Raw genomic sequence first — 13590 nt, forward strand, 5'->3', positions numbered from 1 at the left:
ACAGTGGGTGTCATCGTAGACGACAGACTGATGATGCCAGCAGCCAGAGAATCCTGGAGGCTCCAGGAAGGGAGAGGCTCTTGTAGACCAAGGTGTTGTGTACCACCCAAATCTTTTCAGCAGCCCCCATCCCTTGCCTCTTCTCACTCCTAACTTGCTCAGAGAGAGCAGTGCTCATGAATAAAGCTAATATTGGAGCTAGTCGTATACTAGTTCAAGAGGGACTGTTGTCTGGATTCTTCTCTGCAGGGACGGACTGTGCCAATAGAATGCCCCAGGCCCCAGGCCCCAGCCCTTTTCGTGCGGCAGGCTCAAATCGAGGGCGTCCCCCCACCCTCGCACCCCCCTCGGGCCTTTCTGAGTCTCAGCTGATTTCCCTTGAGGGCCGCCCCCCTCGGCAGCTCCCCCCAGCCCCCCACCAATCGGACTCCTTCACTGTACCTGGGCCCCGCCCCGACTGTCCTCAGGGGCGGGGCCAGCCCTAGGGCAAGCTGGGGCAGGAAGTGGTTGCAATTACACACTCCCGCCCCGCACTGGCTGCCACTGCCGGAGCGACAATGCTAACTCGGCCGGCCCCAAACGTCAGGGTAGGAGCTGGAAGAGGGCTCGGCCAGGGGCTCCTGGGCTGGAATGAATCTCCTTTCCTGAAGGAAGGGAGTTTCCAAGGCTGGACAAGGCTGGAAGCCTCAACTGACTGCTAGTCACATCCAGGGTTGAAGGGAGGAGATCGTGGGTCTCTGTACCCATCCCAGCATGGCAACCACTAGGCACAAACGTCCCTTTTAAACCTGGCCACTTGCTAAAAGCAGCTTTCCCCTGCTGTTTGGGCCCCCTGCTTGCAACCGCCAGGACTGACGGCCCTGACCCCTCCTACCAGGGGAGGACAGGCTTTGATCCTCCACTGCTGCAAATCACCAGAGCATAGTGGCTTTATACCCCCTATTCCTCCCTAGTTTCTCGGGCATTCCCATCGGGGGCTGGCTCTTGGCCAGGTGGAGGGTGTAACTGGTGTGGCCAGAGCCATGTGCTAAGTACCACGTAGAGAGAGGGATGGGAGAGTGCCAGAATGTGTGGCTGGGACGGCTTCAGAACAACCTGGAGTGGGCTTTCACTGAGGGCATTTTTAGCTCAGCGAATTGGGGCTGCCTGAGAATAATGGAGGGAGAACCGGGTCAGTGAAGAGACTGGAGAAATGAAGGGAGTATGGCAGCATGGGAGGGAACGAGGGTGAGTGAACTAGTTAGGGTTAAAAAAGAAAAGGCCTAAAAACCCAGTGGATGCAATGGGGGCTCCTCTTCCCCCTTCACTAGCATCTTCTCCTGCACGAAGCAGGTTCCTTCTGTATGTCGGCACTCAGTGGCTGCCTTCTCAGCTTCAGAGCCTCCCTTTACATCCTACTGAAAACCTCACAGCATCCTCCTTTCCTTGTTCTTTGGAAACTGCTCCTTCTCTCCCAGGCCAGGCTGCCCAGTCCGTTGAGGTAGTTTAGGGCTCATCCGGGAATTACCCAAAGAAGAGGGTCTCCCCTCCCCATCGCACCCATCCTGGCAGGATCCAAAGTCTTTGCGGACCAATTTGAGGGGCTACTGATCAGCAGCCTTTTCTCATGGGGTTCCAGGCTCCCAAGAGACTGGGAAGCTGAGTCATAGGCAACTTCATGCTCTACAGACAACACAGCAAGAGAAAGGGGGAAGAGAAAATGAAAAACGTGCAAAAAGACAAACCGAGGGGGCAGGTTCATTACCTAGGGAGGTGAGGGGCAGAGGGACTCAGTCCTGCCTTAGTCTTGCTTCAATCGTAGATGGAGATCAAAATCAGAAGGTGAATATGAAAGATGATGACTGGACACAGGATCAAATAAAGGAATAAAGATGGAGGTGTTTTGTAAACTAGTAAGTTCTATATAGATATGAGGGATTACTATTTTTGTTACTATGCATTATGAATTTTCATTTTGCTCCCATGGATCTGATTTATTCAGTGCTCTCTCCTTAATAGAGGAGCATGACACAGCCAGGTTAGCCTTGAGGCTTTTGTAGCCCTGAGTGAAGGTGTGTGTGTGTGTGTGTGTGTGTGTGTGTGTGTGTGTGTGAGAGAGAGAAAGAGATTCAGAGACAGAGAGGGAGGGAAATGGGAGGGAGTGATTGGGTGGAACTTCTTCCCTCAACATTTTCTCTTAGAAAGCTAGAGTTCTACTGAATGAGGAGCAATTTGAAGGGGAGAAGACCTCACAAATCACATGGCCAGGGAGAACCAAGAGACACATCTTATTTTGTGTTATGAATGCACCTACTTTTTTAAAGCAATATTTTATTTACTTGTTTATTTGGCTGCAGCGGGTCTTAGTTGTGGCATGTGGGATCTTTAGTTGCAGCCTGCAAACTCTTAGTTTTGGCATGTGGGATCTAGTTCCCAGGCCCCCTGCAATGGGAGTGGGGAGTCTTAGCCACTGGACAGCCAGGGAAGTGCCATAGGAGACAAGTCTTGTTCATCTCTGTACTCTCAACACCAGAACAAACTCCTTTTGAGTGATGGAAAGGCTGCTGGAAGGAAAGAGTGATGGGTGCACTCACTCATCCTTCTGCCTCCTCTGGTGTCCTAGTGCTGATTGTGGGCAGAAGAGTCTCAGCTTTCAGCTCTAGCCGTCATGTCCACCAGCCCATCCCCCAAGCGCTGGTATGTTCCTGCAAGTCTGTGACAGTCACTGTACCCCTGATGTTGCTGCCTCAACTAGGGGCATGGTCTTCAGAAGCCCTGCACCCAGCCAAGGCCACTGGCACTACACTTCATCACTCTTTGATACTCCACAAGACCCTCTCTCAGGCTCTTGTAAAGCGTCAGGACCATTCTGAACATCAATCAAAAAACAAATGGGGTCATGGATGGGGAAGCACTTTGTGACCTGCGAAGCCCTCTACAAATGTAAGGGATTATTGCATTACATCTCATAAAGAGCATTCTGACACTTCGAGGGTTGTAGTTATTTGGATTTTGGCAAACAGGTGTTTACCACATTATAAAATGTGTGTGTGTGTATGTGTGTGTGTGTGTTGGGGGGGGATGTCTGCACAAGTGCATGTTCAGTGATAAGACCCACAGATAGAAACCTACTTGGCCAAGTAATACGAAGAGTCATTTAGACTGTGTAGAGCCATATTGGTAAGTTCACAAGAATTCCCTGGCCTTCTGTCTTTCTCAATATACTTCTATATAGATGCTCTCATCAGATTCTCCGCATAACACTATGGCACTGTTAAATCCCTCCGACTTGAGTTCAGCAGAAGAAAGCACACAGTGAGCTCCAAGGAATCTACTTTTGAGACTTGCAGGCTCTGAGAACTTTGCCTGGGAGAAATTTTCAGGCAGAGAAAAACATAGTCTGTGTACGTCCTGGCAGGGTGTGTGAGACCCATGCCAACTTCCCTCCGTTCTCTGACCCCAAAGAGCGGGTCTACAATGCTTCCATAATGACCTCCAGACCAAGAAGAAGGCTCTCTTTCAGTCAGTCATTCAATCAACAAACAGTTTTTGAGTGCTTTCCCATCAGTGCCAGGCCTTCTGCTAGACCCTGGGGCAACAAAAATGAAGAAGCCTTCATTGCTCACCATTCACTTCTTGCCTTGCAAGCAACAGGTTTTGTAGCATCTTTACCCCTTCAGGCTCTCCTTGCTGTTCATTTTATTCTGCAGAGAGAAGCCAGGGCTAATGGCTTTGAATCCAGCCCTGGTTGTTGGGTCTCTGATTGGGCAACAAGGGGCTCCTCTGGAGAGGACAGTGCTCAGAACATCAAATGGACTCTCAGACACGTGGCCCAGGTATCACAAACCTTCAGAGGAGATGCAAGCCTGATTCTTTTTTTTTTTTTTTTGTCCACAGCCTTGAAGAGTCAGGAGAAAAATCATGCGATTAGCATTGTGTTGGAACAGCATTCTCACCTCAGGTTTTGTCAGAGCAGACACTCTGGGTCTGGAAGGTCTCTCTGCGAAGTCCAGCTTAGGCTGTCACCTTTTGGTGGGGGCAGGTTTTTTTAATTAATTTATTTATTTTAATTGGAAGCTAATTACTTTACAATATTGTAGTGGTTTTGCCATACACTGTCATGAATCAGCCATGGGTGTACATGTGTTCCCCATCCTGAACCCCCCTCCCACCTCCCTTCCCATCCCATCCCTCAGGGTCATCCCAGTGCATCAGCCCTGAGCACCCTGTCTCATGCATCAAACCTGGACTGGTGATCTGTTTCACATATGATAATATACATGTATCAATGCTATTCTCTCAAATCAACCCACCCTCGCCTTCTCCCACAGAGCCCAAAAGTTTGTTCTTTACATCTGTGTCTCTTTTGCTGTCTCGCATATAGGGTCATCATTACCATCTTTCTAAATTCCATATATATGGGTTAATATACTGTATTGGTATTTTTCTTTCTGACTTACTTCGCTCTGTATAACAGGCTCCAGTTTCATCCACCTCATTAGAACTGATTCAAATGTATTCTTTTTAATAGCTGAGTAATACTCCATTGTGTATATGTACCACAGCTTTCTTATCCATTCATCTGCCGATGGACATCTAGGTTGTTTCCATGTCCTGGCTATTGTAAACAGTGCTGTGATGAACCCTGGGGTACACGTGTCTCCTTCAATTCTGGTTTCTTTGTGTGTATGCCCAGCAGTGGGATTGCTGGGTCATATGGCAGTTCTATTTCCAGTTTTTTAGGGAAACTCCGCACTGTTTTCCATAGTGGCTGTACTAGTTTGCATTCGGTGGGGGCAGTTAAAGGGCTGTCTTATTGGTCCCCAGTACATAGCCATGTGCACCCTTGGTGGGGAAACTCTAGTTAGTTAACTAGAACATAGAAGCAGAATGATTTTCTGGATTTTGGAATTTGTCAATTTAAACATTTTATTTATTTATTTATTTTTGGCTGTGCTGGGTCTTCATTGCTGCAAGGGCGTTTCTTTCGTTGCAGCAAGCGGGGGTCATTCTCAACCTGTGGTGTGCGGGCTTCTCGTTGCAGTGGCTTCTCTTGTTGTGGAGCACAGGCTCTAGGCTTCAGTAGTTGCAGCACGTGGGCTCAGTAGTGGCAGCTCCCAGGCTCTACTAGAGCACAGGCTCAGTAGTTGTGGTGCATGGGCTTAGCTACTCCATGGCATGTGGGATCTTCCCAGACCAGGATCGAACCCATGTCACTGGCATTGGCAGGCGAATTCTTTACCACTGAGCCACTAGGGAAACCCGGAATTTGCCAATTTAGTAAAAGTTAATTTTCAACTCCTTTCTTATTTAGCTTCTTGGTGTGGAAAACCTTTCTGACATGTATGAGCCCACTTCCTAGATTGTCAGTAGAGTTTAATAGGCAACTCAATAGAATCTCTCCATTGACTGGGTGTCTTACAGGGATTTGCAATCAGTGAATCCCAAACTGGGGTCCCTGAACCCATAATAGCCTGAGAGAGAATCAATGAATTACGCTAGTATTTCATAAGGTCTAGTGAAACATACCAGCAGGTGGTTGCAGAGGTTAACTACAAAGGAGAGTGTTTTTGGCTTTGGCCAGAGTTAAATGACCTTGGTGTGACTAGCTTGGGCTGATCTGAAGTCCTGGCCAATTTTATATGTATCTGATACATTATTCAATGAAAAATTATTACTTAAAATATATCCCATTTAAGTCAATAATTTCATAATATTTTTTATTTTATTTATTTATTTGACTGAGCTGGGTGGGTCTTAGTTGCGGCATGCAGGATATTTAGTTGCAGCATGAGGACTCTTAGTTGTGGCACGTAGGATCTAGTTCCCTGACCAGAACTCAAACTCAGGCTCCCTGCATTGGGAGCATGCAGTCTTAGCCACTGGACCACCAGGAGATAAATATTTTGAATACAGAGGGTTAAGAATACAGACTCTGAAACCAGACTGCCTGGATTCAGATCCCAACTTCAAAACTTAGTAGCTGGGAGTAGATAAACAAATTGTGGTGCATCCATACGACGGAATATTATTCAGTCATGAAAAGGAATGAGGATACATGTTTCAGTGCAGAGGAACCTCAATAACATGATACTGAAATGAAAGAAGACAGAAACAAAAAGCCACATATTACATGGTTTCACATAAACGAAATATTCTGAATAAGGAAATCTGTTGAAACAGAAAGCAGATGGGAAGTAGCCAGAGTCTAGGGGCAGGTTAAAAGAGGAGCAATTGTTTAACAGGTATGGAGTTTCATTTTGGGGTGATGAAAATGTTTTGGAACTAGGCAGAGGAGGTAGTTGCACAGTACTGTGACTGTACTAAATGCCAGGCAATTGCATACTTTATTATTTTTCAGTGTTGAATTTATTGTTAATGCCAACATTGACAAATATTTTCTAGATTTTTAATTTTTAATATGCAATGTTTTTATAGAACATTCATTTATTCTTTTTTTTACTGAAGTATAGGTAATTTACAGTATTTTGATAGTTTCAAGTGTACACCAAGTATATTGGTTATGCACACACATATACACATATTCTTTTAAAGATTCTTTTCCATTATCGATTTTTACAAGATATTAAGTAGTTTCCTGTGCTGTACAGTAGGTCCTTGCTGTTTACCTATTTTACATATAGTAGTGTGTATATGTTAATCCCTAATTACTAATTTATTCCCCCCTCCGCACTGCATTGCACACATTAGTTGATTTAGGGACTTCCCAGGTGGTCCAGTGGTTAAGACTCTGGGCATCCGCTGCAGAGATCCCGCATGCCATGTGGTGTGGCCAAAAAGTAAAATAAAATAAAGTTGTTAGTTTATGTTATGTAAATTTGACCTCCATTTAAAAAACTTACTAGGACTTCACCAGTGGTCCAGTGGTTAAGATTCTGCCTTCCAATGCAGAGGTCATGGGTTTGATCCCTGGTCAAGGAACTAAGGTATCACATGGCATGGGGGGTGGTCAAAAAAAAAGTTACTAACTGGGCAACTTTGAGCAAGTCACTGAACCTTTATGCACTTCAATTTTTTCATCTGTAAAAGGAGAAAATGATAATATTTACCTTAAGAAGTTATACTGAGGGGAACACGTGTACACCCGTGGAGGATTCATGTTGATGTATGGCAAAACCAATACAATATTGTAAAGTAATTAGCTTCCAATTAAATAAATTTATATTAAAAAAATTAAAAAGCAAACTAAAAAAAATTAAAAAATAAGTTATACTGAGTTACTATTTGTAAAATCCTTGCAACAATGTATAGCACACACTAATTTACATGTGTTTAAAATGGGGCCTGTGAGGGGAAAATTCATAAAACCCTTGGCAGTGAAAATCTGGGGGGCCCCTGGGTGAAAACGCAAACAGTCGAACACGACTGAGCAACTGAACTGACTGACTGGGTGAAAATGAAAATGGAAAGAGTGCTCAATGTCTTTCAAGGGGTCATCCAGGAATCCTCTGGTTCCAACTTCCCGGTAGCAACTATTGGAAATTCAGAGTATGAGGCTCCACCTCAGAGCTATCCAATTAGAGCCCAGGTGGGTGGGTGCCTTGGAATCTGAATTTTGACAGCACTGCCCACAAGACTTGTGTATATTTGAGAAATTTTGGTGTTGGTATTTTTAAATATATATATATATATTTATTTATTTATTTATTTATTTGGTGGTACTGGGTCTTAGTTGTGACATGCAGGATTTTTTTTTTTAGTTGTGGCACCTGTGATCTTTTATTTATTTATTTTTAGAGACATATTTAGGAACTGTATTTGGCATTTCTTTTTAAAATTTATTTATTTTAATTGGAGGATAATTACAATATTGTGATGGCTTCTGCCATACATCAACATGAATGGTCCATAGGCATACATGTGACCCCTCCCTCCTGAAACCCCTCCTACCTCCCTCCCCACTCTAGGTTTGTCATGGAGCACCCACTTTGGGTTCCTCTAGTTATACAGCAAACTCCCACTGGCTATTTATTTTACACATACATGGTATCATGTACATGTTTCAATGCTATTCTCTCAAATCATCCCACCCTTTCCTTCTCGTCCTGTGTCCAAAAGGCTGTTCTTTATGTCAGCCTTTTAGATGCAGCATGTGAAGTCATAGTTGTGGCACATGGGATCCAGTTCCCTAACCAGAGATCGAACCCAAGCCTGCTGCATTGGGAGCATAGAGTCTTAGCCACTGGACCACCAGGACCACCGGAGGACTCCCTGTATGAGCATTTAAACTGAGTATGTACTGAAGAGAGAACACTGGCTTCCTAGCTTTAAAAAAAAAAATCTAAATCCCAGGTCTCAACTTGTCTTTTTTATCTTGTGACTGCCTTCCCAAAATGGACAATTCTTCCTCTGGAGCCCCTTGAAGTTTAATGAGCAAGAACAGACACACAAGAATACATATAAACACACAGTCCCGAAATAAGCATGGTATCTTTACCAAGTTATCTATAGTAACAAAACCATGTGCTTACCCTAGTTTGTTAATGTCGGAAGTGCTATGCTGGGCTGTGCAGAGGACATAGTAACACATGGCCCTTGCCCTCCAGATATTTGCAAATTCTAAGAGAGAAGATGGTTACTGAAAAGGTTGGGGTATCCTGGGGGTGGATGATTTGAGAAGTGTGGTGTTCAGGGGGGTAGGTTGGAGGGGGTGGGAAATGAGTGTGGGTGAGACTTGAAGGGTCCCATGCCCCCACTGAACACCTACAGTCAAACAATCCCAAAGTATTCCTGGAGTGCTGCCTCCTTGAGTGCTGCGGGGCATTGTGAGGGATGCACCTTCTATGCCTATGACAAGGTGCCTGCCCTCAGATGGAGAGGTAGAACTAAGGCACAGAACACAGGAAAGGACTAACTGCAAAGCAGGGCTTACCTATGGGGTCAAGAGTTCAAAGGCAAAAGCATTCAGAGAAAGCTTCATGGAAACGGGGCTTGAAGGATTTGGCCAGGTGAAGGGTGTCCTGTAGGCACACAGACAGGGGTGAGAATAGCATGTGTAGCTTCAGTAGGGCACGTCAATCTTGGGTCAGCATCCCCAAGCCAACACAGAATCGCCACTACAACCAGAGGAATGCACTGCTCCAGGAACTGGAATCTGGGGAGTTCCCACCGAATGTGAGCCACTGGGCTGAGAACTGTTCCTGCACCTCTTTGGAGGAAGAGGTAATAGTTTGACTGACTGAAAAGTCTAGCTAAATTGTATTCCATTCTCCTCTTCAAAAATACACCTCTCTTTTTCTCTGTGTTCAGGTTGTGGCTTTTCTTTCCAGGCTTGAATTCAGCAGGTGCTCCCAAGTTCTGAACTCTTTAAAAACTTCTCGCGTTAAACACAAAAGCCAGAAAACTATTACGGGATGTCTACTGGATGTCAGGCACTTTACGAAGTACTTAACATACAAGAACTCATTTGACCCTCGGAACATTTTCAGGAGATATTAATTAGGTCCCATTTTATACATGAGGAAACTGAGGCTCAGAAAGAAGTGGAGTGTCCAAAGTAATATCACTAGGAAGTGGCAGAGCCAGGATTCAAACCACATCTGTCTAACTTCAGAGACTGTATGAAACCACTAAATGGGAAGAGAAAGACTAAAAAGGACCAAGATTTAAAACTGAGTCTTTAATTTTTTTTTTCCTTTCTTTGGCTGAACGGCATGCAGGATCTTAGTTCCTAGACCAGGGATCGGACCCATGCCCCCCATAGTGGAAGCCTGTAACTCTACCAGTGGACCACCAGAGAATTCTGCTAAAACTGAGTCTTTAATAACTGGCTAGAAAGAAAACTAACTCTGGGCCTCAGTTTCTCCACTATAAAATAAAGAGGTTGGATTAGATCATCCATTCATCCATTCACTTAACAAACACTTGTTGAGGGCCAACTCCATGCAAGGGTGGACAACGTTGGTAAGGGAGGACGGAGGCTGTGATACACAGATGAGAAATACTGGGTTCCTTCATCCAAGGAAGGGAAAATCTGGTTGGAAAGATAGATAGGCAGAGCATAGAAGTGCTAAGTAAAGGGACCAATTCAGTACTGTGGGGTCAGGGAGTGGGGGATAAGAGGTGGCAGGAAAGAGCAGGCTTGAGTAATGGTTGAGTGCCATTTCAACAAGCTGAGAAGGGCATAGATAAAGCTGAGGGAACAGTCAAGGAAGTGCTCATCTTGTCCAAGGAATGCCAAGAGGGCCAGTTTGGTGAGAACAGAAGCCCTGTGAGGGACACGGAAGGAAAGAAGGCTGGAATCAAATCGGGGTGGGCCCTGAAAGTTAGGTGAAGACTCATGGACTTGATTTTGTTGGCAGCCTGCAGTCACAGCCAGTTTTTCAGGAGGTCAGTTGATTTCTTAGAGTTCCTTCTACCTCTAACACTGTCTGTTTGATTAAGAACCTTGTTAAGTGCCTAGGAGTCTTCAGGAAGGGAGGAGGCTTGACCTGGAGAGGGCTCTGGGGTGATTTTAGCCCCCTTCCTCATTTCCCCCCCTGCAGCTATAAAATCCAGAAAGGTTGTTAGTTGTTTACAGAGTTAAGTTTAACCAGACACATTGTCTCCCCATCTAGACCCGGGGCTCTGAGAGGGCAGAGACCAGGCCTTCCTCAGCTGCAGTGAGCTGCTGGAACGCATCTCCAGCAGCATCCTGCGGCAATAAGGTGCGTTTGAAATTTATACGAATACTGGCCATGAATTGCCCTCTGTGGCCCTACCTAGGAGATGCAGTGAAACACTGGAGAGCACATAGTGTGTGTAACTCACAGTCAGTCTAGTACCAGCCCCATTCTTTCCCCATATTTGCAAGTCTCTTTCTGAACCCTGATCTCCTCTGGTCTACCTTCAAGTAGGGTGACTTAGCATAAGTCCTGTGACAGGCTTGAGACCCTGGATTCCAAACCTGACTTCACCTTCAACTGACTTCACCTTCAACTGCAGGGACTGAAGAGATGACCAGAAGCTGCAAATCTGCTTCATTCTGACACTCTAAGATCTAAACCACTGGGATTTTATTGTTGTTGTTGTCAGAGGACTGGGCTGTTTTACCAGAGAGACAAGGCCTGTGATTGCAGAACAAAGCAGAGAATTGAAGCAATTATCCTATGAATTTAGCCAGAGGTTTGGTTTGGGGCCTAAATTACCCTGAGACACCACCCCCCAATGCCTTGTTTTGTCTGGTCAGTTCACGAAGACAGGGCTCAGGCCAGTGTCACACCTAAATCTCTGTGCCACATCTAAGGGGGCTGGTGGTGCCAACGATAATAATAATAACTCTTGTATGAGCCTAGTAGTTGACAGTGTACAAAATTCTTTCCCATCATTATTTCATTTGATGCTCAGGTGTGTCCCTGTGAGGGAGGTATGACAGGTGCATTGATTTCTATATTTTAGAGCATGGGGAAGACCCAAAACACATTACCTGGCACAAGGCTGGGACTGCTTAAATGCTAGGGCTTGCCTGAGGTCCCACTGCTAGCTATCAACAAGACAGAACTGGGATGGGATTCTCAGAACTCTCCAAACAATCCTCTTTCCATTACAACAAGCTGCCTCTCTGAGTCCAGCTGTTATTGATGGGAGAAACAACTAGAAAAACAAATCTGCCTGAAAGGGAATATTTTTGACATGAAATGGAGGCCCCATACCATATTAAAAGGAGCTCCATATGTGGAAACAGGATTACTGAGGTTGAATCCTGGTTCGGGAACTCACTAGCCATGTGACCTTCAGCTAGCCATTCATAGCTGCTCCTGGCCTCAGTTTCCTCAATTACAAAATTAAGAGCTGTAGTGAGAAACAAATGAAATAACACAACTTAAAGGGCTTTGTAAACACTCCGATGTTGTACAAAGCTAAGGTATTATGATGATGATATTGTGGTTCCGGCCTCAAATAAAACAATCATTTAAATCTACATTCTTTACAAGGTTTCCCACAGCTCTCCCTACCCTGCTCCTTGGTTTCCCATCATCTCCTGTAGGGCAGGAAGTGTGGCCCTCAACAGGAAAGGGCTCAGAAAAGCTAGAGCTTCAGCCAGGAAATAACCATCTTGCCCCAACCTTCATTTCACCAGATAAATGATGCAGCCAAATGGTGAGACACAAACGAGCAGGAATGGAGATGTCCAAAATCCATCTCAGCCTCAAACCAAGGAGCAAAGTAGCCCTACGGGCCTTAAGAGACGTGGAGATGCAGTAATTACCAGGTTAATTAAAATCACTGAAGACGGCCAATGTGAATCAAAGCAGAATTGGTGGGGTCTGCGTTATCAGGCCTGATAGAGGCAATTTCCCCCCTTTAAGAATGCATTCTGAGTTCATATATTGATTAGCTTAAACAAATCATTTCCAAATCTTCACTTTCCCTTGGTGCAACTAAGGCCAAGCACTTTTTAATGTATGTGCATGGGGTGCATGGCAGGATGGGAGCAGTCAAGTAAAACAGCTAGTGAAGAGGCTCCCCAAGCAAAGTAAAATGGCAAGCAGTCTGTCCTCACTGCTGGCAATAGATTTTAAGGTTGGTGAGGACAAGCAAGAGGGGTCGCAGAACGCCAGGCCTCAAAAGCAAAACCACTGCAGCCTTCATGGCTTGCCTTACTCCATAGTACTCACGCGCATCCTTCAAACCAGGTGAGGCAGACACACCAGGCAAGTCACAACTGCCATCTCTAAAGTCCTTCCAAAGGAGAGAAGACACCCCATAGCTTAGGGATGGAACCTCTGGGCCTAGGACAAAGGCGGGGGTGGGGGCGGGCGGGGAGAAGGAGGAGGAAGACATTAATCCTGCTGGGCTTCCTTTTAGTCCAAATCACCCTCTGGCTTCCTTAGTATAGATAAATATATAATAAATAATATCAATATATCTGCACATAAAGATTTTTTTCAAATTCCTGCCATTCATTTCACATTCCGTTGACAATAATGCCCTGAACCCTCCAGGAACTGCTGGGCACCTCCCCTAATACCCTCTAGGTTGAGGCCATGCCTTTGAAGTCCCCACCAGGGACTCAGGGCTGGAACTGCTAAGAAACACCCAAAGACTGAAAGCAAGAAGGCCGGCAGCTTGAGATCCATCGCAAGCTGCTCTCCTCCTCAGAGTTAATGTAAAGTCATCAGAGTTCCAGTGTGGACCGCAGGCTTCTCAGTCCTTCAGTCCCAGGGATGGCCTGGGATGTAAACACGTAGGAGGATTTATTCCTTTAGCTAGGAAAGGAGTCGTTAGGGTAAAGGGTAAGGGTCAAGGGGTTCAGTTTGGTGTCTGAGGAGCCCAGAGAAAGCCGGCAGAAGCTGAATCCTCTTCGACCCAGGTTTTTGGCCCGAGTCGTGCAGGCTTCCCCCTTTACAGACCTTTCGCCCCCTCCTCCTTCCTCCCTCGGGCCTCTCACTCTCGCTCTCGCCGCCCCCCCCCCCCAACATGTCTCCACGCCCAGGCCGGGGGCTGCCCTTTGAGGTCTGCCTAGGGAGGTTTGCAGCCGGGGCGGTTGCCACGAAGGGTGGGACGCCCCGGAGACGCGAAGCGAGGCAGCGAGCCCCGGCATTTTCCCTTCCCCAGCACCTGTCCCACTTCGGCACCGGGGCTGGGGCTGCACCCGCGGGCGGCCTCGGT

The 13590-nt window shown here is 46.0% G+C and overlaps 1 long non-coding RNA gene across 2 annotated transcripts; it reads right to left on the minus strand.

The window, feature by feature from the left end:
* Positions 1-4882: 4882 nt before the first annotated feature.
* LOC138930490 (uncharacterized) lies at positions 4883-12710 on the minus strand. 2 transcript variants are annotated; one of them, XR_011446202.1, is made up of 5 exons: positions 12597-12710; positions 11631-11769; positions 8873-8960; positions 6843-7020; positions 4883-5231 (listed from the first exon to the last, which is right to left on the minus strand). It is a non-coding gene; the product is annotated as an uncharacterized lncRNA (long non-coding RNA). The 2 variants fall into 2 exon arrangements; XR_011446201.1 differs by lacking the exon at positions 11631-11769.
* Between the last annotated feature and the right edge of the window lie 880 nt (positions 12711-13590).

The sequence above is a fragment of the Ovis canadensis genome, chromosome X (assembly GCF_042477335.2).
Source record: "Ovis canadensis isolate MfBH-ARS-UI-01 breed Bighorn chromosome X, ARS-UI_OviCan_v2, whole genome shotgun sequence".
NCBI classification, from domain to species: Eukaryota; Metazoa; Chordata; class Mammalia; order Artiodactyla; family Bovidae; genus Ovis; species Ovis canadensis.